Genomic DNA, 25,225 nt, shown 5'->3' with positions numbered 1-25,225 from the left:
AGAGACCAGAAGAACTTCGTCTCTGTCACTGAAGAAATTGACACAACTGTATGAGATTTCCAATGGCTTCACTCGAAGGGATTGGTAGGTGTAGGATTTTGAGTTGAGCATCACATGTAAATTTTTCCTTAGTATTTCCTCGACCCCCTTTAATAGTACGGTGTTTCCTATGACTCAAGAAAGAGAAAAACAAAACTATGAAAATGAAAGTCTTCAAGCTTCATATTCCTCACATGAATATCAAGTCTTCACGGACATACCAATTTCTTCACTTTCAAAGTCTTCATGGAAGTCTTCAGAAATACCAAAATCTTTAGTCGAAGATATTCATTTTTAGGGGTCGAATTTTCCTGTAAATATCAAACTCCTCATAGACTTATAGACCTGTGTACACTCACAAACGCATTAGTCCCTTAACCTATAAGTCTTCAATTCACCAAAATTACTAAGAGGCACTAGGTGCACTTACAATCTCCCCCTTTTTGGTGATTGATGACAATATAGGTTAAGTTTTCAACGGGGATAAGCATATGAAGTGTAACTACTGATATTGAGGAATTTGATTGCAAGATATAGAAGAACTCCCCCGGAAGATGTGCATAGTGAGGAATTTGCCTTTGAAGCAATGCACACTTGAAGAGTTGAATCATGGGGATCTCCCCTATATCTTGTAATTCATACACGCATTTAACATATAATATGAAGAATTTGAAATGCATGATGAAATATGGTGCCTGATGAAATTCAGCATGCGTGCAATAATATTAACGAGGAATAAGCATGCAGAATAGTGCATCAAAAGTATCAGAGCAGAGTGCATCAAAAGTATCAGAGCGGAGTGCATCAAAAGTATCAGAGCACCATCGGGTTTAAGATTACAACTTGATCCAATAAAGTTTCAGAAGAACGAGAGTTGTAACTTAGCAAATAAAAAACGCCCATATAGTAGACCCACTTGAAGACTAACTCATATTTCTCCCTCTTTTTCATCGAATGACCAAATGGATCGAAAATGAGGACTAACGCCCCTGAAGATAATCATGTTGATGAAGGAGCACCAACATTGTTCGGGTCGTTTGTGAATGTAGGGCCTGCCGCAGTGTCGTCCAAATCTTCATGTTCATCAGTGTCGCGCGATGAAGAAAATGAGCTGGCCACCATAGAAGGAACTTGGACCTTCTTGAATTTCTTCGGTGGAGGTGCAGACCAGTCAAAATATTCTTTGAGACTGATGTTCTTCAGATCTTCTTCACCATATAGATGTGACAGGATTGCCCAAGTGCGACCGAAGACTTGATGGAGGTAGTAGTGGTTTTTCTTCACTGCATTGTGTGTGGCAGTCATGTTGTGAAGAAGTGAACCAAACTGACGCTTAACCCATTTGTGATTTGGATCCACCTTCTGGTGAAGACTAAGCAGAAGTTCACGGTCAGTCATCACGCGCGGAGCAGTGGCTTGAGGAGTGGACTTAGGTGCATTGGCAGAGTCATGTGTGGCAGAGTCATCATTGGTGGAATAAGATGCAGCTTTGCGAAATTGACCATCCAATGGACGAATGCCTTCATCAATTACAGCTGGTGCCTTGCCCTTTCCATCAACAGAGGAATGTGTCTGCTTGAGGACTTCAATTGGGGGCAAGTAGCTGAGGTGATTCTAGAAATCAGCTTTGTAGTTGAGTGAAGACCTTGTCCTGAGGAATCTCATAATCCAAGGTGCATAAGGCTTCAGCTCAAACGGAGACAGTGCAACATTGGCCATAGTCCTCATGAAGAAATCATGATAATTGACAGGAATGCCATGAACGATGTTGAATACCAGATTCTTCATGATGCCAACAATTTCCTCATCAGATGAGTCGTGGCCTTTGATGGGACTGATTGTCCTCGTAAGAATATGATAGATAGTTTTGGGCACGTACAACAATTCCTTCATGAGGAATTTGGTTCGTGGTACCTGACCTGGTTTCAAAGGCTTCATTAGCACCTGCATGTAATGATGTGTGAGCTCAGGTTCACTATAGATGCAGCGAGCTTCTTCAAGGGGAGGACTGAGTGGTAGAGCATGAAGCAATTCAGAGGCTGGTGCAGTGTAGTGAGTGTTTTCAGACATCCAGTCCAGCACCCATGAATTCACATCTTCAGCATCTCCGGTGATGTGCAGCATTGCATAGAATTAAAGAATCAGTTCTTAATTCCAATCGCAGATGTCAGAGAAAAAGTTGAGCAGTCCAGCGTCGTGAAGAACACTGAGGACTGGTGCGAAGCACGGCAGAGATTTCATATCCACGTGAGGAATATGCTCATGGTAGAAGATTTTCTCCTTGTTGAACAACACTGAGGAATAGAAATTTGCTTGACTGGCAGTCCAAAAATGCCTCTTCCTAATGCGAGCAGAGTCATATGGGTTGTAATCTTCGAAGAATACGTGCTCGCCGAAGAAATCATCAGCCTTGAACTTTTGCTTGTGTGAGAAAGGATCCTTTGGCTTCGGCAGAGGAGTGTTAGTGAGTTGCATCACAGCCTCGGGAATCTCAATCACAGGTTCTTCAGGATGAGGAATTTCTAGTTCCTCCTCAGTGGCAGTCTGTGTCGTTGGTTATTCAGCAGCAGCAGTTTCTTCAGCGCTAGTGGCTAGAATTTCCTCATGGACATATGTAGTGGGATGAGTTTCTTCAGAGCCCATGTGAACAGTTTTTGTGGAGGACTGAGGAATTTGCTGTAGAGGGGTGAACATTGGAGAGTTTGGATGCTGACTTTCCCAGAATTCATCACTGATTACGGGTGTGGAGCAGCCAATGTCCACATCTTCATCTTCCATTTCTTCAACGCCAGCCTCTTCAGCTGTGAACTGAGGCATAGGCGAGGAGATGATAGGTGTTGAAGGGGTCGCATCCACTTCAATTTCTTCATCCAACGGTTCAGACGAAGCAGTAGAAGGAGTTTCTTCATCAGATCCGTTGGGGATCACATATTCTTCATCAAAAGGAACAAGGTCCTTTGATGGCCTGGTTGAGATGGGAACAGCATCAATCGGATTTGCAAACGAACTTGTCATAGGCTTCATTTTCTTCGGAGCTGAATAATCTGAAGCAGCTGATGCTTTCCTTTTCTTCACTGCAGCACGCTCTGCAGCCTTGGTCTTCTTCACATCTGATGCAGATGGGAGGATTGAAGTTGAAGTTGGTGCAGGAGCAGCTGAGGAATCTGGTTGACTTTCTTCAGGCACAACTGATGCAGTTGCCCTGAGTTCTTCAGTTTCTTCAGGCACACCACTAGTGGGTGCCAAGGCAATTTCTTCAGCGGCTCAAATGCAATCATCAGCCCTGGAACTCACATTATCTTCAGCAGCCTGATTATCATCAACGGTGCTGGCATTTTCTTCAGTAGGCTGAGCAGATGCTTCAGCCTGAGGAATTTCCTGTTGCATTGGGGCTGCAACATTGGAAGTGAAGTTATTCGCAAGTTTCACAAAACGATCCTTGGCTCCAAGCTAATCAGAGTGATATACGTCAAATTTATCACTGAGTTTCTTAATCTCAGTCTGAATAGTGACAAGTTCTTCAGTTGTCATAGAGACAACGTTTTTCTTATACTGCGCTTTCTTGATCTGCTTGGCCTTCTCAAATTTCCACTTTTCTTCTTGAATGAAGTGGGTCAGCATGTGACTCTGGCCAAGAGTCAGCTTGAAGTCAGGCAAGGGAGTGTTGGGGTCCTTGTGCCAATCATCAATGTAGTCGAGTATCAGCTTGGGATCCAAAAGCAGTGGCACTTCTGATCCTTTGGCTCTAGCGGCCCTGACTTGCCTGTCTCTGATGATTTCTGCAAGTTCATCATCATCAGCTTCATCTTCATCAGATGGCACTTGGAAAGCGACTTGCTTATTTTGAGGACTTGGGCGAGGACCTCGTCCAGTAGTGGCCTTTGTCTTCAGCAGTGAGGGGCCAGCTGAGGAACTTGGTGTAGCTGAGGAACTAGCTGAGACACCTGAGGCAATGGAGATGCCGGCAGTCCTTTGGCACGAAGCGAGATGCACAGGTGCTGAGGATTTGGTCGGAACAGCTGAAGGCTTTGGCGGAGGAGCTGAGGACTTTGGAGGAACAGGAGTAGCATGAGGAATTGGCCGTGAGGGCTTTGATGATTCTGGCCGTGAGGGCATTGCTGAGGAACTTGGCCTGCGTGCAGGCTTCTTAGACATAGCCTTCTTTGGCTTGACAGTAGAGGCCTCAGCAGAGGCAGCAGCAGCGGCAGAGTCTTCATTGAATTTCCTCACTGCTTCTCTGGCTTGCTTAGCCAACTTGGTTTGGCGCTTGGCCCATTCATCAAGATAGTCCTCACCGCGCTTGAGGCTGGTGGGATCTGCTATTTGGCCAGGTGCCAATGGAGCTCTTGGGCATGGAGGATTGAGTGCGAATTTCTTCATGTACTTAGGAGTGACATATCTGTACTCCCTCCATTCTCTTGCCCATCTCCTCTCTATCCTCTGTTTGCGCACTTTGCGCTCATTCTTGGTTTCCTCAGTAGGTGTGTAGTACCCAACATATATGTCATCAGGGATTTCAAACGTTGTATTTACCTCAGGCCTCTTTCGTCCCTTCTGTGGCCTTTTACCATCAACCATTTTCTTCGGTTGAGGAATTTGAACAATCGAATTCTCTGAAGAAGTATGCAACTTTTCTTCGAGGAATGCTGCAAATGAGTTAAGTTGATGAAAACCTAGTGATTCAGCAGCTGACATGTGTACCTGTGAATAGAGTATAGTTGCGAGGAATTTGGAGAGGTCATATGCGTTGTCACAAGGTTTTTCAAAAAGAACAAGTTTGAGGAATTTGACCAGATGAGTCTTGAAGATTTTCACTAAGCGTTCTTTGTCTTAGGTTCCAGAGTTGTATAGATTGAAGATCCACACAATTGAGGAGTCTTGAAGAAAAATGATGCTTAGAGAAACGAATCAAGAACAGATGACTTGTGAGGTGTTCAGTGTGTGAAGATATGAAGAAAAACACTTTTGAAGATTTTGTAGATAATCTTTCGAATCAACGAGGGCAGTAAAAGTAACTTTTAATTACCCTGGATGAAGAACACGATGAACTGGAGTGAGGAGATGTGAAGTTCGTCCGTGCAGATCTTACACGCCCTAACTTGGCGGAGGAAGGCGGCTACGGTGGCGGCGGAGTGAAGATTTCCGCGGTCGGCGCGAGTACGTCGACAACGAGGTCGAGGCAGTGAAGCTCTTCCTCACCAGCGGCGATGAAGTACCAGCGCGCTAGGGTTTGAGAAGCTCGAGCTGGAGAGAGAGGTCGAGCGGAGTAAAAGAAGTGAGGAAGGGAAGGAGGGGTATTTATAGCCACGGTGAAAAACTTCTCGCCCGAAGAAATTGGATGAACGTGCCCCTGACCCTTCTCATTCGCATGACATGTGTCACCCACGTAGTGAGAGGTGGAGATCATGTTAGATCGTGGGTGAGTGGATAAGTGTATCGTGGGATGCGGAATGGTTTGAGCGGCAAAGCCGATAATTTAGATAAGATAGGTTTTAAAGTTCCCTTCGCAATTTCTTCAGCTGACAAGAACACAGTGTAGATTTTGAATGAGTTTCAAATAGAACGCACATGAAGAATTTGTGAACAGATTGGGTTGAGTAAAGCATAGAGGGGAAGGGCCTGATCACATTCACTTAGCAGAAAACCAACTTGAAGAAATAGCAATAAGTGAATGCTGTAGAGGACATAAACTCATATATATATGTATAGCCAATGAAGAAAAATGATGGAACCAGTGAAGACTATGCAAAGTTGAAGAAAATGAACAATTGAGGAATTTCAACTTTTGGTGGCGGCATGACCCACCGTATAAGAATGATGATTTCAGGCACCGCGTACAATTATCGCAGGGTTCTGAGAATCAAATTCTTCGTTAATTTCTTCACACTGAGAGTGTTATTCTTCATTAATTGAAGAAAAATGTTTCTTCATGTGTTGCACATCTAAGTCATCAATTTTGCATAAGTGATGAGTGTCCTTTTCAAAGAACATTCGAAGATTCTAGGATATTTAGCTCACACCGCAACTTACTAAATCTCTTCTCATCCAAGGGATTTGTGAAGATATCGGCTAGCTGTTCTTCAGTCTTCACATGCTCAATAGAAATGTCACCCTTCAACACATGATCACGAAGAAAATGATAACGAATCTAAATGTGCTTTGTCTTCGAGTGCTGAACTGGGTTGTGAGCAATCTTGATGGCACTCTCATTATCACAGAAGAGAGGCACATTCTTCATATTGCGCCGTAGTCCTTGAGAGTTTTCTTCATCCATAGCAATTGGGCACAACAAGAACCAGCGGCAATGTACTCAGTTTCAGTAGTAGATAGTGATACGCAGTTCTGTTTCTTCGAGGACCAACAGACCAAAGATCGTCCGAGGAAATGACATGTACCAGATGTGGACTTGTGATCCACACGATCACCAGCATAGTCAGAATATCCAACAAGATCAAAAACCGAGCCCTTGGGGTACCATAATCCAAGTGTTGGTGTGTGAGCTAGATATCGAAGAATATGCTTCACAACCTTATGGTGTGATTCCTTCGGTGTAGCTTGAAATCGGGCACACATGCAAACACTAAGCATTATATCTGGCCTAGATGCACATAAGTACAATAAGGAACCTACCATGGAGCGGTATACCTTATGATCAAAGTCAATACCATTTTCATCAGTGCACAGATGGCCATTTGTGGGCATAGGAATTTTGACGCCTTTGCAATCTTGCATGCCGAATTTCCTCAATACATCCTTGAGGTATTTCTCCTGAGATATGAATATGCCATTGTGTTGTTGACGAATTTGAAGACCTAAGAAGAATTTCAACTCTCCCATCCTAGACATTTGATATTCTTCACTCATCATATAGGCAAATTCATCACTATAACACTGGTCAGTACAGCCAAAGATAATATCATCAACATATATTTGGCACACAAACAATTCACCATCATAAGATTTAGTGAAAAGAGTAGGGTCGAGTGAACCGGGTTTGAAGCCTTTCTTCATGAGGAGTTCCTTCAAGGTATCATATCAAGCCCGTGGGGCCTGCTTGAGGCCATAGAGGGCCTTGTTGAGTCTGAAGACTTTGTCAGGATTCTTTGGATCTTCAAAACCTGGGGGTTGAGCAACATATACTTCTTCCTCAAGCTTACCATTGAGGAATGCACTTTTAACATCCATTTGATATAAAGTGATATCATGATGGTTAGCATAAGCAAGTAATATGCGAATAGCCTCAAGTCTAGCAACAGGTGCAAAAGTTTCATCGAAATCAATTCCTTCAACCTGTGTGTAGCCTTGAGCTACAAGCCATGCCTTATTCCTCACCACAAGGCCATTTTCATCTTGCTTGTTGCGGTAGATCCACTTTGTGCCGATGATATTGTGCTTGCGAGGATCTGGACGTTTGACCAGTTCCCAGACATTGTTGAGCTCGAACTGATGTAATTCTTCTTGCATGGCCTGAATCCACTCAGGCTCCAGAAATGCTTCATCTACCTTAGTGGGCTCTGTAATAGAGACAAAAGCATACTGCCCACAAAAGTTAGACAAATGTGAAGCTTTTGAGCGTGTGAGAGGACTTGGCGCTTTGATGCCATTGATGATCTTTTCAACTCGCACTTCTTTTGCAATGCGAGGATGAGCTGGTTGTCGTTGAAGAGTTTGATCAGCGTTTTCTTCAACACCATTTTCTTCAGCATTTTCTTCAGGTGCATTAGCTCGATGTTCTTCATGTTCTGGAATGAATTCTTCAGCAGATTCTTCAGTAGGAATGACATCCTCAGTAGACTTGAACATGATAGTTTCCTCACGTGCTGGTTCATCTATCACAGTAGGTAGGCGCTCTCTTTGCGAGCCATTAGTTTCATCGAACCGCACATCTACAGTTTCAACAACTTTGTGAAGAACGTTGTTGACGACTCTGTAGGTGTGCGAGCCCTTTCCATAACCAAGCATAAAACCTTGATGTGCATTCGGTCCAAATTTTGAGTTGTGATGAGGATCTCTAATCCAACATTTGGCATCGAAGACTTTGAAATAACTTACATTGGGTTTCTTATCAGTGAGGAGTTCATAGGCAGTCTTTTTGAAGAATTTGTGAAGATATACTCTGTTGATGATGTGGCACGCAGTATCAATTGCCTCAGTCCAGAAATGACGAGGCGTTTTGTATTCATCAAGCATAGTGCAAGCCATCTCAGCAAGAGTCTTGTTCTTGCACTCCACGACGCCATTCTGCTAAGGAGTGTAGGGAGCAGATAACTCATGAGTAATACCAAGTTCATCAAGATAGTCATCAAGACCAGAATTCTTGAACTCAGTGCCATTGTCACTTCTGATGTGCTTGATCTTCACACCAAAGTTGGTTGAAGCCCTTGAGGAAAATCGTTTGAAGACTTCCTGCACTTCATGTTTGTAAGTAACAAGGTGTAACCATGTATAGCGAGAATAATCATCAACAATAACAAAGCCATATTGAGATGCTTCATTTGAAATAGCAGAATAATGATTAGGACCAAAGAGATCCATGTGAAGCAATTCAAACGGGTGAGTGGTGGTCATGATAGTCTTTGCTGGATGCTTGACCTTCGTCATCTTCCCAGCTTCACAGGCTCCGCATAGGTGATCCTTGAGGAATTTGACATTCTCGATGCCAATGACATGCTTCTTCTTCGCAAGCGTGTGAAATTCCTCATGCCTGCATGACCAAGTCATCGATGCCAGAGCCAGCCTTCTGAAGCTTTTGCAAGTAAGCACACGGCTGGTTGTGGTCCTGTAGAGAAATCAACAATATACAGGTCTCCTCTCCTAAAGCCTTCGAAGACTTTGGAATTGTCAGCTTCCATAACCACAACACAACAGTACTTGCCAAAGACAACAACCATATCAAGATCACAAAGCATTGAGACAGACATAAGGTTGTATCCTAAGGACTCAACAAGCATGACTTTGTCCATGTGTCGATCCTTTGTAATCGCAACCTTACCTAGACCCAATACCTGACTTTTGCCTTTGTCAGCAAAAATGATATGCTTCAGATGCGACGAAGATAATGGAGCATCCATCAATAGATTCTTGTCACCAGTCATGTGGTTTGTACATCCACTATCAAGGACCCACTCAGTGGCTTTGGGTTGATCATCCTGCAGATGAATTAGTGCAGCTTACAAACTCATATACTTCATCAGTGAAGAATATGACATCAATTCATCAGATCAATTTCATCAAGTAAAAGAACTGATAAAGCAATATGAGGACGTGAGAAATGAAAGTTCATTTCTTCATGATTAGCCTGTGTCCTATCAGGCATGCTCAGGTCTCCAGCAAATTCTTTAGACGATTACGTGCGTCTGGAGACCTGACCCTGCAGAAGAGATTAGTTCTTTTTCTTCACCACCCACATCTGAAGGGGTGGCAAAGAGTTCATCATTCTGCGAGCTCCATACAAAAAGGATGGCATAGAAGCCAGTCCATTTCGTCTCACATAAGAGGGGTTAGAGTAAGCATAAGAGTATGCAGAGAAATTCTTCGAGGACTTATGGACATAATGATTTGAAGAATAATGCACATATCCATAATCCTTAGATCTTCCGTGTGAAACAGACGGGTCAGCACGATGATGTTCATATGAGGACTCTGCTCCATATGAGGAATTTGGTCCATATGAAGAATTTGGTCCATATGAAGAATTTGATCTGGGGTTCCTTTTCTTCACAGGTGGCGTCATGATGACATTCACCTGAAGATTTTCAAGGCATCTTTTGGGAACCCAGATTTTCTTCATAGGGGAGCCGTTCCTGCAGTTAGTGCCAACATATCTAGCAAATACTTCACCATTCTGATTTTTGAATAGCTTATAGTTGGGGTCAATTGACTCATCATCAGAATGAGGAGATTCACATGCAAATCCAGATAAGTTAGATGGATCAAATGGAGGTCCCTTTGCAGCAACCCATGTAGTTTCGGGGTACTGCTCAGGCTTCCAATATGTACCATCATCATTGAGTTTCCTCTCAAAGGCGATACCCTCTTTCCTAGGGTTCCTGTTGAGGATCTGCTTTTTAAGCACATCACAAAGAGCCTGATGCCCTTTGAGGCTTTTGTACATGCCTGTCGTGTACAATTCCTTCAGCCCTGCATCGTCAGTGATACTAGCAATGTCCTCAGATGAGGAATTAGTGATAGCAGTGGCATGTGAAGAATTTGAAACATTAGTAGCATTTGAACATTCAGGTGAAGAATTAGCAGATTCACGTTCAATGCACTTCAAGCATGGAGGAACAAATTCTTCCTGAGAAGCGCTGATTTGTTGAGCAAGTAATGAATCGCGCTCCTTCTGAAGATCTTCATAACTCACTCTTAGCTTTTCAAGATCTTGCTTTGTTTGAAGAAATTCATAATAAAGCTTCTCATGATCGGACAAGAGAGTGTTATGTTGATCTTGAAGGGTGTCATATTTAGTATGAAGTCTGTGAAGACTTTCAGCCAAAGGTTTTGACTGATCCATTTCCTCACCCAACATATCATCGCTCTTGTTTAGCATATAGTGAGCTTTTTCTAAAGCTCTTTGTTGTTTAGTAGCAAGGGAAGCAACTTTGACATAGCTGGGTCAAATTCATCACCAGATTCATCATCACTGGACTCGGATAGGTAGCATTCAGTTACCTCAGCATCTTTTGCCATAAGGCATGATACAGAATATGATGATTCTGGTTTGAATGTCATCGTTTTGAGAGATTCCTTGAAGTCCTCAAACCAAGGATCATGACAGGTTCGATGACCTTCATAGACCTCAGAGAGACGGTCCCAGATGAGCTTCGCATGATCGAGATGCATGATATTACTGAACTGATTTTGTGACAGACTGGAGCAGATGACATCCTTCGCCGTGAGGTTGAGAAGAGTATACTTGCAAATGTCATCAGCATCCGCCATCTTCCATAGATCAGTCAGGCCAATCTAAGTGATGGTCCACAACTCGCTGTTCATCGCCATGAGGCGTTTCTTCATCATGGCTTTCCACTTGCGATACTCGTGACCTTCAAAGATGGGGCATGTCACCTTTGTCATACCTGCGGTCGACATAACTAAAACTCCAGGCGGTTAAACCAAAATCACACAGAACAAGGGAGTACCTTGCTCTGATACCAATTGAAAGTGCGTTATATCGACTAGAGGGGGGTGAATAGGCGATTTTTATGAAATTCTTCACTAAGGAATTTGCCGGTGAGGAAATTCCTTAGCGAAGAACTACTAGCAGCGGAATAAGTACTCAAAAGTAAACATAACAGAATACAAGCATAGTCATCATGATGAAATGAAGACAGGCACAGAGTACAGGAAGCGTAATCACAGGATAACACAGGATGAAGACAAACAGACTGAAGAAATTGAACTGAGGAAATTGAGAAAGCCTTCAGTCAACGTCTTCAAACACAGATATGAACAAACACACAGCACAGTTATGAGGAAATGAAAGAGTTGAGGAAATAGAACCAGTAAGCTTGGTGAAGACAATGATTTGGTAGACCAGTTCCAACTGCTGTCTCACTTGTACGTCTGGTTGGAGCGGTTGAGTATTTAAACTCGAGGATACACAGTCCCGGACACCCAGTCAAGGACACTTAGTCCAAGACACCCAGTCCTCACCATATTCTCCTTGAACTAAGGTCACATAGACCTTGTCCAATCACTTGTGGTAAGTCTTCAGGCGACTTCCAAACCTTCACAAACATGGTCACTCGGCGATCCACAATTCCTCTTGGATGCTCTAGACCATGATGCCTAACCGTCTGGAAGAAGCATAGTCTTCAAAGGTAACAAGCATCGGATCCACTCAGGATCAATCTCTTCAGTGATGCTCAATCACTTGGGGTTTGTAGGTGTTTGGGTTTTGGGTTTTTGGTTTTTCCTCACTTGATGATTTTCGCTCAAAGTCCTCAGAGGATGGGTTGCTCTCAAATGACAAGTGTCAGTTTCTCTCGGAGCAGCCAACCAGCTAGTGGTTGTAGGGGGCGGCTATTCATAGCCTAGGGAGCAGCCCGACATGATAAGACATAAATTCCCTTCAATGATATGACCGTTAGGTGGATAGATATTTTGGGACAGCTGGCGCATAGCACAGCAACGGTCGGAATCTTGAGTAGCAAAATCCTCAGGGCTATCATGTTCCTCACTGTGTAGGCAATCCGCACTGGCGAATTCCTAACTCCTCAGTCAGGACAAATTCCTCAGAGACCAGAAGAACTTCGTCTCTGTCACTGAATAAATTGACTGAACTGTATGAGATTTCCAATGGCTTCACTCGAAGGGATTGGTAGGTGTAGGATTTTGAGTTGAGCATCACATGGAAAATTTTCCTTAGTATTTCCTCGACCCCCTTTAACAGTACGGTGTTTCCTATGACTCAAGAAAGAGAAAAACAAAACTATGAAAATGAAAGTCTTCAAGCTTCATATTCCTCGCATGAATATCAAGTCTTCATGAACACACCAATTTCTTCACTTTCAAAGTCTTCATGAAAGTCTTCAGAAATACCAAAATCTTCAGTCCAAGATATTCATTTTTAGGGGTCAACTTTTCCTCTAAATATCAAACTCCTCATAGACTTATAGACCTGTGTACACTCACAAACGCATTAGTCCCTTAACCTATAAGTCTTCAATACACCAAAATCACTAAGAGGCACTAGATGCACTTACAATAGACAGTAATATTACAATCAGCATCAGTCTTCTTCTTGAAGATCCGTTTATTCTCTATGGCTCGCCGATCATCGGGCAAGTCAACCAATGTCCACATTTTTTCTCATATATGGATCCTATCTCAGATTTCATGGCCTCAAGCCATTTATCATCGCTTCTTCATAGTTCGTAGGTTCGTCATGGTCTACTAACATGACTTCTAGCACAAGGTTACCATACCACTCTGGTGCATAATGTGCTCCAGTTGACCTACGAGGTTCGGTAGTAACTTGATATGAAGTTTCATGATCATTATCATTAGCTTCCTCTCTAGTTGGTGTGGGCACCACGGGAATGGTTTTCTGTGATGAGCTACTTTCCAATTTGAGAGAAGGTACAATTACCTCATCAAGTTCTACTTTCCACTGACTAACTTCTTTCGAGAGAAACTCCTTCTCTAGAAAGGATCCATTCTTAGCAACAAAGATCTTGCCTTCGGATCTGTGGTAGGAGGGGTACCCAATAGTTTCTTTAGGGTATCCTACAAAGACACACTTCTCTGATTTGGGTTCAAGCTTATCAGGCTGAAGCTTTTTCGCATAAGCATCGCAACCCCAAACTTTAAGAAACGACAACTTAGGTTTCTTGCCAAACCACAGTTCATACGGTGTCATCTCAACGGATTTAGATGGTGCCCTATTTAACGTGAATGCAACTGTCTCTAATGCATAACCCCAAAATAATAAAGGCAAATCGATAAGAGACATCATAGAAAGCACCATATCCAATAGAGTATGGTTACGATGTTCGGACACACCATTACGTTGTGGTGTTCCAGGTGGCGTGAGTTGTGAAACTATTCCACATTGTTTTAAATGAAGGCCAAACTCGTAACTCAAATATTCGCCTCCACGATCAGATCGTAGAAACTTTATTTTCTTGTTACGATGAATCTCCACTTCACTCTGAAATTCTTTGAACTTTTCAAATGTTTCAGACTTGTGTTTCATTAAGTAGATATACCCATATCTGCTCAAAGCATCTATGAAGGTCAAAAAATAATGATACCTGCCACGAGCCTCAACACCCATCGGACCGCATCCATTGGTATGTATTATTTTTAGTAAGTCATTAGCTCGCTCCATTGTTCCGGAGAACGGAGTTTTGGTCATCTTGCCCATGAGGCATGGTTCACAAGTATCAAATGATTCATAATCAAGTGATTGCAAAAGCCCATCTGCATGGAGTTTCTTCATGAGCTTTGCACCAATATGACCCAAGCGACAGTGACACAAATATGTTGCACTATCATTATCAAATTTGCATCTTTTGGCATCAATATTATGAATATGTGTGTCACCACAATCGATATTCAATAAAAATAGACCACTCTTCAAGGGTGCATGACCATAAAAGATATTACTCATATAAATAGAACAACCATTATTCTTTGATTTAAATGAATAACTATCTCACATTAAACAAGATCCAGATATAATGTTCATGCTCAACAATGGCACCAAATAACAATTATTCAGGTCTAAAACTAATCCCGAAGGTAGATGTAGAGGTAGCATGCCGACGATGATCACATCGACCTTGGAACCATTCCTGACGCGCATCGTCACCTCGTCCTTAGCCAATGTTCGTTTAATCCGTAGCCCGTTGTTTGAGTTAAAATATGAGCAACCGAACCAGTGTCAAATACCCAGGCGCTACTATGAGCATTAGTAAGGTACACATCAATAACATGTATATCAAATATACCTTTGTTCACTTTGCCATCCTTCTTATCCGCTAAATACTTGGGGCAGTTCCGCTTCCAGTGACCAGTCCCTTTGCAGTAGAAGCACTCAATTTCAGGCTTGGGTCCAGATTTATGCTTCATCCCGGGAGTGGCAACTTGCTTGCCATTCTTCTTGAAGTTACCCTTCTTTCCCTTACCCTTTTTCTTGAAACTAGTGGTCTTGTTAACCAACAACACTTGATGCTCCTTCTTGATTTCTACCTCCGCAGCTTTGAGCATTGCCAAGAGCTCGGGAATTGTCTTATCCATCCCTTGCATATTATTGTTCAGCACGAAGCCTTTGTAGCATGGTGGCAGTGATTGAACAACTCTGTCAATAACACTATCATCTGGCAGATTAAGTCCTAGCTGAGTCAAGTGATTATGATACCCAGACATTTTGAGTATGTGTTCACTAACAGAACTGTTCTCCTCCATCTTGCAGCTATAGAACTTGTTGGAGAATTCATATATCTCAACTCAAGCATTTGCTTGAAATATTAACTTCAACTCCTGGAACATCTCATATGGTCCATGACGTTCAAAATGTCTTTGAAGTCCCGATTCTAAGCCGTAAAGCATAGCACATTGATATATCGTGTAGTCATCAGATCAAGCTTGCCAGACGTTCATAATATCAACATCTGCTCCTACAACAGGCCTTTCACCTAGCGGTGCATCAAGGACATAATTCTTCTATGCAGCAATTAGGATAATCCTCAAGTTATGGACCTAGTTAGTGTAGTTGCTATCATCATCTTTCAACATAGCTTTCTCTAGGAATGCATTACAATTAAAGGGAACGGTAGCATGGGCCATTGATCTACAACATAGATATGCAAAAACTATCAGGACTAAGTTCATGATAAATTAAGTTCAGTTGATCGTATTACTTAAGAACTCCCACTTAGATTGACATCCCTCAAGTCATCCAAATGATATGTGTTCCAAATCAACTAAACCATGTCCGATCATCATGTGAGATGGAGTAGTCATCAATGGTGAACATCTCTATATTGATCATATCTACTATATGATTCACATTCGACCTTTCGGTCTCGAGTGTTCAGAGGCCATGTCTGTACATGCCAGGATCGTCAAGGTTAACCCGAGTATTCCGCATGTGCAAAACTGTCTTGCACCCGTTGTATGCGAATGTAGAGTCTATCACACCCGATTATCACGTGGTATCTCAACACGACAAACTGTCGCAATGGTGCATACTCGGGGAGAACACTTATACCTTGAAATTTTAGTGATGGATCATCTTATAATGCCACCGCCGTACTAAGCAAAATAAGATGCATAAAAGATAAACATCACATGCAATCAAAATATGTGACATGATATGACCATCATCATCTTTTGCTTTTGATGTCCATCTCCAAAGCATCGTCATGATCTCCATTGTGACTAGCTTGACACCTTGATCTCCATCATAGCATCGCGGTCATCTAGCGAACTATTGCTTCTACAACTATCGCTAACGCATAGTGATAAAGTAAAGCAATTACATGGCATTTGCATTTCATACAATAAGGAGACAACCATAAGGCTCCTGCTGGTTGCTAGTAACTTTTACAAAACATGATCATCTCATACAAGAACATATATCACATCATGTCTTGACCATATCACATCACAACATGCCCTGCAAAAACAAGTTAGACGTCCTATACTTTGTTGTTGCAAGTTTTACGTGGTTGCTATGGGCTTCTAGCAAGAACCATTCTTACCTACGCATCAAAACCACAATGGTGATTTATCAAGTTTGCTATTTTAACCTTGAACAAGGACCAGCCGCGTCAAATTCGATTCAACTAATGTTGGAGAAACAGACACCCGCCATCCACTTTTATGCAAAACTAGTTGCATGTCTGTCGGTGGAACCGGTCTCATGAACTTGGTCATGTAAGGTTCGTCCGAGCCGCTTCATCCGACAATACCGTCGAATCAAAATAAGATGTTGGGGGTAAGGAGTATGACAATCACCGCTCACAACTCTTTGTGTTTTACTCATGCATACCATCTACGCATAGTCCTGGCTCGGATGCCACTGTTGGGAAACGTAGCATGCAATTTCAAAAAAAAGTAATCCTACGCTCACGCAAGATCTATCTAGGAGATGCATAGCAACGAGCGGGGGAGAGTGTGTCTACGTACCCTCGTAGACCGAAAGCGGAAGCATTTGACAACGCGGTTGATGTAGTCGAACTTCTTCTCATTTCGACCTGTAAAGCATGAAATGTACGACGCCTCCGAGTTCTGCACATATTCAGCTCGATGACATCCCTCGAACTCTTGATTCAGCAGAGTGTCGAGAAAGTACATGAGTTTTGTCTGCACGACAGCATGGTGACGGTGATGGTGAAGTGATCTAGGCAGGGCTTCGCCTAAGCACCGCGAGAATATGACCGAGGGTGTAATCTGTGGAGGGGGGCGCCACACACGGCTAACAGTTGTTGTTGTGTGTTGTAGCCGCCTCCCTCCCCTCATATATATAGGTGGGAGGGAGAGGGCGCAACCAAGGGGGCGCCCCTAGTAGGCTGAATCCCACTTAGGGTTCCTCCCCAATTCTCCCCCCTTCCTTATTAACCGGAGGGGAAAGGAAAGAGAGGGGAAGGGAAGGAAGGGGAGGCCGAATCCTCCCCTTTCCTTCTCCCTTCCCCTCTTTCCTTCTCCTCCTATTTCGGCCTATATGGGGGCGCACCAACCACTTGTGGGCTGATCTGTCCCACTCTTGGCCCATAAGGCCCATATCTTTACCGGGGGGTGAGGGGATACCTGGAACCCCTTCCGGTGACCCGATATGTACACGATACCCTGTGGAACACTTCCAGTGACTGAATACTATCGTCCTATATATCAATCTTTACCTCTCGACCATTTCGAGACTCCTCGTCATGTCCATGATCTCATCCAAGATTCCGAACAACATTTGGTCACCAAATCACATAACTCATATAATACAAAATTGTCATCGAACTTTAAGCGTGCGGACCCTACGGGTTCGAGAACTATGCAGACATGACCGATACACCTCTCTGGTCAATAACCAACAGCGGAACCTGGATGCTCATATTGGCTCCTACATATTCTATGAAGATCTTTATCGGTCGCACCATTATGACAACATACGTTATTCCCTTTATCCATCGGTATGTGACTTGCCCGAGATTAGTTCGTCGGTATCTTCATACCTAGTTCAATCTTGTTACCGGCAAGTCTCTTTACTCATTCCGTAATACATCATCCTGCAACTAACTCATTAGTTACTTTGCTTGCAAGGCTTCTTATGATGTGCATTACCGAGAGGGCCCAGAAATACCTTTCCGATACTCGGAGTGACAAATCCTAATCTCGATCTATGCCAACCCAACAAACACCTTTGGGGATACTTGTACAACATCTTTATAATCACCCAGTTATGTTGTGACGTTTGGTAGCACGCAAGGCATTCCTTCGGTATCCGGGAGTCGCATAATCTCACAGTCAAAGCAATATGCATTTGACATGAAGAAGGCAATAGCAATAAAACTGAACGATCAATATGCTAAGCTAACAGATGAGTCTTGCCCATCACATCATTCTCCTAAAGATGTGATCCCGTTCATCAAATGACAACACATGTCTATGGTTAGGAAACTTAACCATCTTTGAGTAACGAGCTAGTCTAGTAGAGGCTTACTAGGGACACGCTATTTTGTCTATGTATCCACACATGTATCAAGATTCCGGTTAATACAATTCTAACATGAATAATAAAATTTTATCATGATATAAGGAAATATAAAAATAACAACTTTATTATTGCCTCTAGGGCATATTTCCTACAGAAGCTGCACCTTCCCCGCAGTTATGTTGGAGGGAGGAAGTAATAATGCTAAAAAAGAAGTTGGAGGGACGAAGCAACCATCATTTCACTCGTTGTTGAATCTGCTGCTCCCTCATATTCTTCAAGTTAACCACGTGTTGCTTCTGTCATTGTTCCGCCTCATGTGGGACGTGGATCGGCTTGGTAAAGCTCTAACACGTGGGACTGCAAGTTAGCAAACCACCATGCCAAAGTCCTATAAAAATAAGAAACCTCCCCTGCCATCAGCGCGGCAAAATCACCTCCTTTTTACTAATCTTGATACTATATTTTTTTAGATCAATATAATCGATATTTGTATAGATAGCACACAGGAGAAAAACCAAGTGCTATAGTTAAGGGCATCCACAATGTGTAGCCAAATGTGAAAATAGCTTTTGCCATCGATTGGATCCATTGTGGACGGTGCTGCCAAAGCCAAAAAGATGGAACCGAAGCTCCCTAATTGATAAATTGAAGGAATAGAAAAATGCAACCTCTCTCCTCTTCCTCCCGTGCTTGGACACATGTATAATATAGAGCACAGAGTCTACTCCCCTGTCCCTTCTAACACAAATCACAAAGAGGTGATGCGTCAAATCACAAAGCATGGACGAAGCAACCTGTGACGCCCCGAGACCAACGCGCCAGGTGTCTTCCAGTTATTCGCTGTTGTTGCCTTGTCATTCGCTTGCGTGTTGCATCTTGCCGTGTCATCATCCGCATTGCATCTGCATGTTTTCAAAACTTGCATCCGTCCGGGTTCCCCTAGTTCTGTCCCTTGTCCATTCTGAGCCCAGGCACACTTGCACGCGCCCGTGGCACCTCCGAAATATTATTTTATAAGCGGCCGAAAAATGTTCCCGGAACGGGTTGAAAGTTGGCGTGCGGTCACATTCGGAGCTCGTTTGATAGCCCAACCATTAAAAATATGGCCGCAATATAGTCGGTCTAACGTCAGACGTTTTCGGTCTTCGGAAACAGTTGCCGGGCTGCACTCCTTCCCCTCTCATCTCATCCCACTCCCATACTAATGCAGCCCACCAACCCCCCTACCCCTTCGTGTGCCCGTCCGAAACTTACCCAAACCCGACCCGGGCAGTCATCACCGATGGATCAAGATCATCCGCAAACATCCCGAAATCATCACCGGTTTCTCGTTGGACTTCCTAACCTATTTATTCTGGGCCGGCCGATTACGATCGGAGGGTCCCATCTAGCCCTCTTTTGGACCCCTAATATAAATAAGCCACCTACCTACCTACCTAACCCTAAAACCTAGGAAGTTTGTCCCATCAATCCCTCCTCCTCCGCCGCCCACTCACCTCCCCTCCTCAGGATCTTCCTCGATCCAAAATGCCCCCAACCAGTGCCTCCCTTAGATCCCCTCGACCCCCTCGTCCAGCTGAGCCGCCCATCGACCGACACTCCCAAGCCCAAGCTACCGAGCATGTCGCCTTCGTCGGTCACCCAAGCAGCAGCGCAGCACCGGAGCAGCCCCGAGCTCCTCCTCTTCCGCCTCTATCCTCGATTCCCTTCGCCTCATGCCACTTCACCGCCGGCAAGCTTTGTCGGAGATGAGCGCCGATGCCCGCTTCTTCTTCAGCTTCCCGTGCTACTCCTGTTTCCATCTCTCATCTCCCTGCCTTTCTCACTTTCTATGACCAGGGGACCCGCCATCGACAGCCGCAGCAGCGACCTCCATGGACCCCGGCCACCGACTCGGAGCTCCTCGCCGCCAAGCTCTGACCCGCTCGGAGCCGTTCCCCAGGTCGCCGGACCTCCCTGCAAGCACCGTCGCCGCCATCCCCGAGTCTTTGTTGTCTTCATGACCTGCATCAAACCTGCTTCCCCTGCACTCGCGGCCCCTGTCCGTCTCCAGCTTCACCCTGCCTCTGCTTCATGTGCGCCGTCGCCGCCTTGGAGACCTGAGCCCCCTGCGTCGAGCTGGCGCTCGCCTTCAAGCCTGCCACCACCAAGTCCCGCGGCCGTCACCCCTACTACCTCTGCATCGACCTGCAGCTCGCCAGTCCCGCTGCCGCCTGCTTCCTCTCATCAGAGACGAACGAGCGATCGCACGCGCGTTAACTAGCGCCACCGCGTGGGTCGCGCCTAGCTCCGCTGCCGAGCCGGCCTAGCAACCGGTCTGCCCACCTCCACCACCGCCCTATAGTGAGCCTAGACCAGCCACTGATTGCCCCTGTGCACTGTTGGGCCGTGTTCAGGTTCATCCTGATAGTGTTTTTTTCCTCTGTTGTGATTTTAGCATTATCCAATGTTTTCAGTTTTGCAAAAAAACCCTAAGCTTCATGCATTTAATATCTCACAAACTATGCATCATATGTAAAAACTTCATATATGTAAAATGCTTAGAATTTTGTGTAGGTTCATATTATGCAACTTCCATCCATGTTAAAAATGTTTAAAATGTTGTTTGTGTTTATTTTGCATAATGCCATGTTAAAATATTTTATTTCATAACTAAGTAACGTAGCTCTGAATTTAATAATCTTTATATGTGAATGGGGTGGAAAAATGCCTAGTTTAACATGGTGCACTCTTCTTGCATGTATAACAACTCTAAAATATGGTATGGGGCAGAACGATACCAAATCTAAAATATGCACATGAGGGTTTTTCTGAAATTTTATTTTTTATTTTTCCGGAATTGTTGTTTGTTGTTCCGGCCTCATTTAAACTTGCCTAGATAAGTAGTTTCCACATGCTTCACCCCTTGCCATGTTTAATAACATTTAATATTGTTGGGTACATAAATGAGAGAGAACTAAATAATTGATGTGGTGTTTCATCAATATGCAACTCGTTGCATATTGAGCTCCACTTAATTTTTAGTATTGTTTGTGCACTTTGCCATGCCAGCCCTCATTAAACCAGACATGCATCATACTTGATTGTGCATCATGCCATGTTTATGCTTGTTGGTTTACCATGTTGTTTGCTTCTTTCCGGTGTTGCTTCTTCTTGGTAGTTCCGGTAACGTTGCGTTTGTGAGGATCTGTTCGACTACGTCCATTTGTCTTCTTCATGGACTCGTTCTTCTTCCTTGCGGGATCTCAAGCAAGATGAACATACCCTCGAAATCACTTCTATCTTTGCTTGCTAGTTGTTCGGTCTATCGCTATGTCGCTCTACCTACCACTTGTTATATCATGCCTCCCATATTGCCATGTCAAGCCTCTAACCCACCTTTCCTAGCAAACCGTTGTTTGGCTAAGTTACCGCTTTGCTCAGGCCCTCTTATAGCGTTGTTAGTTGTAGGTGAAGCTGAAGTTTGTTCCATGTTGGAACATGGATATGTTGGGATATCACAATATCTCTTATTTAATTAATGCATCTATATACTTGGGTGGAAGGCTCGGCCTTTTGCCTGGTGTTTTGTTCACTCTTGCCGCCTTAGTTTCCGTCATACCGGTGTTATGTACCTTGATTTTGCGTTCCTTACGCGGTTGGGTGTTATGGGAACCCCTTGACAGCTTGCTTTGAATAAAACTCCTCTAGCAAGGCCCAACCTTGGTTTTAACATTTGCCACCTAAGCCTTTTCCCTTGGGTTCCGCGGACACAAGGGTCATCTTTATTTTAAACCCCCGGGCTAGTGCTCCTCTGAGTGTTGGTCCAAACTAGAGCACCGTGCGGGACTGTCCCTTGGCAACTTGGGTTATGTTGGTACTTGTACGCTTAGCTTATCTGTTGTGCCTTGAGAACGAGATATGTGCAGCTCCTATCGGGATTTGTCGGCATAGTCGGGTGGTCTTGCTGGTCTTGTTTTACCATTGTCGAAAAGTCTTGTAACCGGGATTCCGAGACTGATCGGGTCTTTAAGGGAGAAGGAATATCCTTCGTTGACCGTAAGAGCTTCTGATGGGCTAAGTTGGGACACCCCTGCAGAGTATAAACTTTAGAGATCCGTGCCCGCGGTTATGTGGAAGATGGGAATTTGTTAATATTCGGTTGTAGAGAACTTGACACTTGACTTAATTAAACTGAATCAACCGCGTGTGTAGCCGTGATGGTCTCTTTTCGGCGGAGTCCGGGAAGTGAACACGGTTTTGGGTTATGTTTGATCATAAGTAGTTTCAGGATCACTTCTTGATCACTTCTAGCTTCTCGACCATTGCATTGCTTCTCTTCCCGCTGGTATTTGCGTATGTTAGCCACCATATTTGCTTAGCACTTACTGCAGCTCCACCTCATTACCTTATCCCACCCATAAGCTTAAATAGTCTTGATCTCATGGTGTGAGATTGATGAGTCCTCGTGACTCACGGATACTTCCAAACAGTTGCAGGTGCCGATGATACCAGTGTAGGTGACGCAACCGAGCTCAAGTGGGTGCTCGATGAAGATCTTGGTCGTTGTTATGTGTCTTTTCTGGACGAGCGGTAGTGGTGCCCAGTTGGGACGATCGGGGATCTAGCATTTGGGGTTATCTTCTTTTATTTTGGTTCCGTAGTCGGACCTTGATTGTACTCTGGATGATGTATGTTTAAATTATTATTTGTGTGAAGTGGCAATTGTAAGCCAACTCTTTATCCCTTTCTTATTCAGTACATGGGATTGCGTGAAGATTACCCCTCTTGCGACTAAACCACCATGCGGTTATGCCTCTAAGTCGTGCCTCGACACGTGGGAGATATAGCCGCATCGTGGGTGTTACACAACCATCATTTCACTCTTCGCTGACTCCACTTCTCCATCATGTTCTTCGAGAAACCACCTTACCGCACTAAGCTGGACGGGCGACGCTATTGTGTAGTACTAGTACATTTACGCGTTATTTGGTTCAACGGACTTCCTGGATGCAAATAAGGCAGTTGTCTCAACTTGCAGGCAGCACTTGCGAACGACTTACCGTGGTCTCCCTCAATGGTGTTCTTCGTCGAATGCACTTCGCCAAACCACAACGTTTGAGATATCGTCGATGTCACCACAATGGGGAATGAAGTCAAATAGTTACTACCTCCATTTTTTTGTACATAAGGCCAGTATATCAAAATTACAATTTGCAGAAGGCAACTAATACTAATCGAGGCAAAATTGATGGGGTTTGCCTTGTACTAGCAACCAAGGATATTAATATGCGGAAGTGAGAAGGTTGGTTTGCATGGTGCTGCATTAATCAATCTATGAGGAGTGAGATGGTTAGCTCTTTGGGTATTGGAGAAAAAAATACGCATTAATTGACACGTCAAACGAGGATTGATATTGATCAATCCCGCGAAGGAAAACCCCACCTTTTTAACACAAGTATTACTCCTACATACATACTTGCATCATGTTTGGGTCTAGGGCTTGCATTGCCATACTCCGCCACACATTTTTGCCAATCTTGCCTAAAGTTTTCAAAATGAAAAGGAGGTACGCTTGCGCACAGCTGTCGCGGTCGCACCGGACCCTCACACAGTCGCTCCTGCATGCCGCAAACCCAACCAAGGGAACGCACCCTCACCGACACGTGCTACCGCATGTGATCAATCCAAACTCAGCCATCCTACCGCTAACACATAATTTTCGTTCATAAAGTATGTTCATTCAACTGCATGTTGGGGAAGATCCGTACGGCGTGTGTGGTGGTCTGTTGGGGAAGAAGAATAGGTGAGCAAGAAGGGGTAGGAGACGTAGGATATTCATCCAACCGCCTGAAATGGTCGACTGACCCAAATGATGGAAGTCAGGAGACTTGCATAAATATATGTTCTTACACAACAAAAGATTCATAAAAACAACAAAAAAATATCACTGCTCGCGGAACGAGACTGCATAGTCATCTTTGGCTGCCGGTGCAAACCAACCGTAGCTTCCAACATGTGTCTCTGCACCATGGTTATCCTTGGCCTCTAGCTACTCGTTCAGGTAGAGCGTGCGAGCGATCTGCACGGACGAGAGCATCGCCCGGTTCAAGCCCATGACATCCGGTTCTGCCTGTAGGAGGGCCTCAATGGCAGTAGCATCCGCGCGCTCTGCGACGAGTTGAGCCTCTGCCGCCCAATTCAAGTCAAGGACGTCCAGTTCCGCTTGCAGGAGGGCCTCGATGGCAGCGGCATCCGCGCGCTCCACGTCAAGTTGAGCCTCCGCCGCCCAGTTCGCATCCATCACAACCGGTTCTGCTTCTTGGTCCTCCTTTAGTATCGCAAGGTTGAACCGCTGGTCCGCCTGCACCATTGGGGACCCGGAAGCCGACATGAAGTTGATGTCCATCGTCTCATACGCATCAGGGGCTTCTACACCGCGACCTCCACCATGAGCATTGGATTGGCTTCCTCCTCCTCAGAGCTTGGCTCAAGAGAACTCGGGGATTGGCCTGCTGTAAAGCGAGCTTGGGAATGGAGGTCTGTGGCATCAACCGCCGCCGCGATTTTTGTGCGGCGCTCCAGCGTCAACATCCTCTAGTACATGATCTTGTGGCACACCATGGCTTTCCGGCGAACTAGGGGATGCCTGATGTGGGCTAGGGGATCGAAATGTGGGGGAATGGGCTGGAGAGGAGGTATGGTTTTGGGGCAGTGGCTGGCGTAGGCCAAGCAGCGAAGGTTCTGGTGTGAATAGTGGTTCCGGTGACAACCGGTCAATTGGTTTGGACTGTACGTCGCTCTTGTCGCGTTCGCATTGCACCCAGGCACGCTTGACCTCCACGTCGATCACCAAATGGAACACACTTCGTCTTTCATTTTCGCTCGCTTGTGGGACCGCAGTCGAGAGCAAACTGATGTCCCACCCCTCCCCAGCCCGCAGCATTTATACTACTACTCCCTCCGTTTTATGCGGAGTAAATAAAAACAGAGGGAGTATACTAGTACTAGTATTATGAGCACTGCATACTCTACTGCATATGTCGTTAG

This window comes from Triticum dicoccoides, chromosome 4A (genome assembly GCF_002162155.2).
Source record: "Triticum dicoccoides isolate Atlit2015 ecotype Zavitan chromosome 4A, WEW_v2.0, whole genome shotgun sequence".
NCBI lineage: Eukaryota > Viridiplantae > Streptophyta > Magnoliopsida > Poales > Poaceae > Triticum > Triticum dicoccoides.
Note: the sequence above shows the minus strand (reverse complement) of the source record.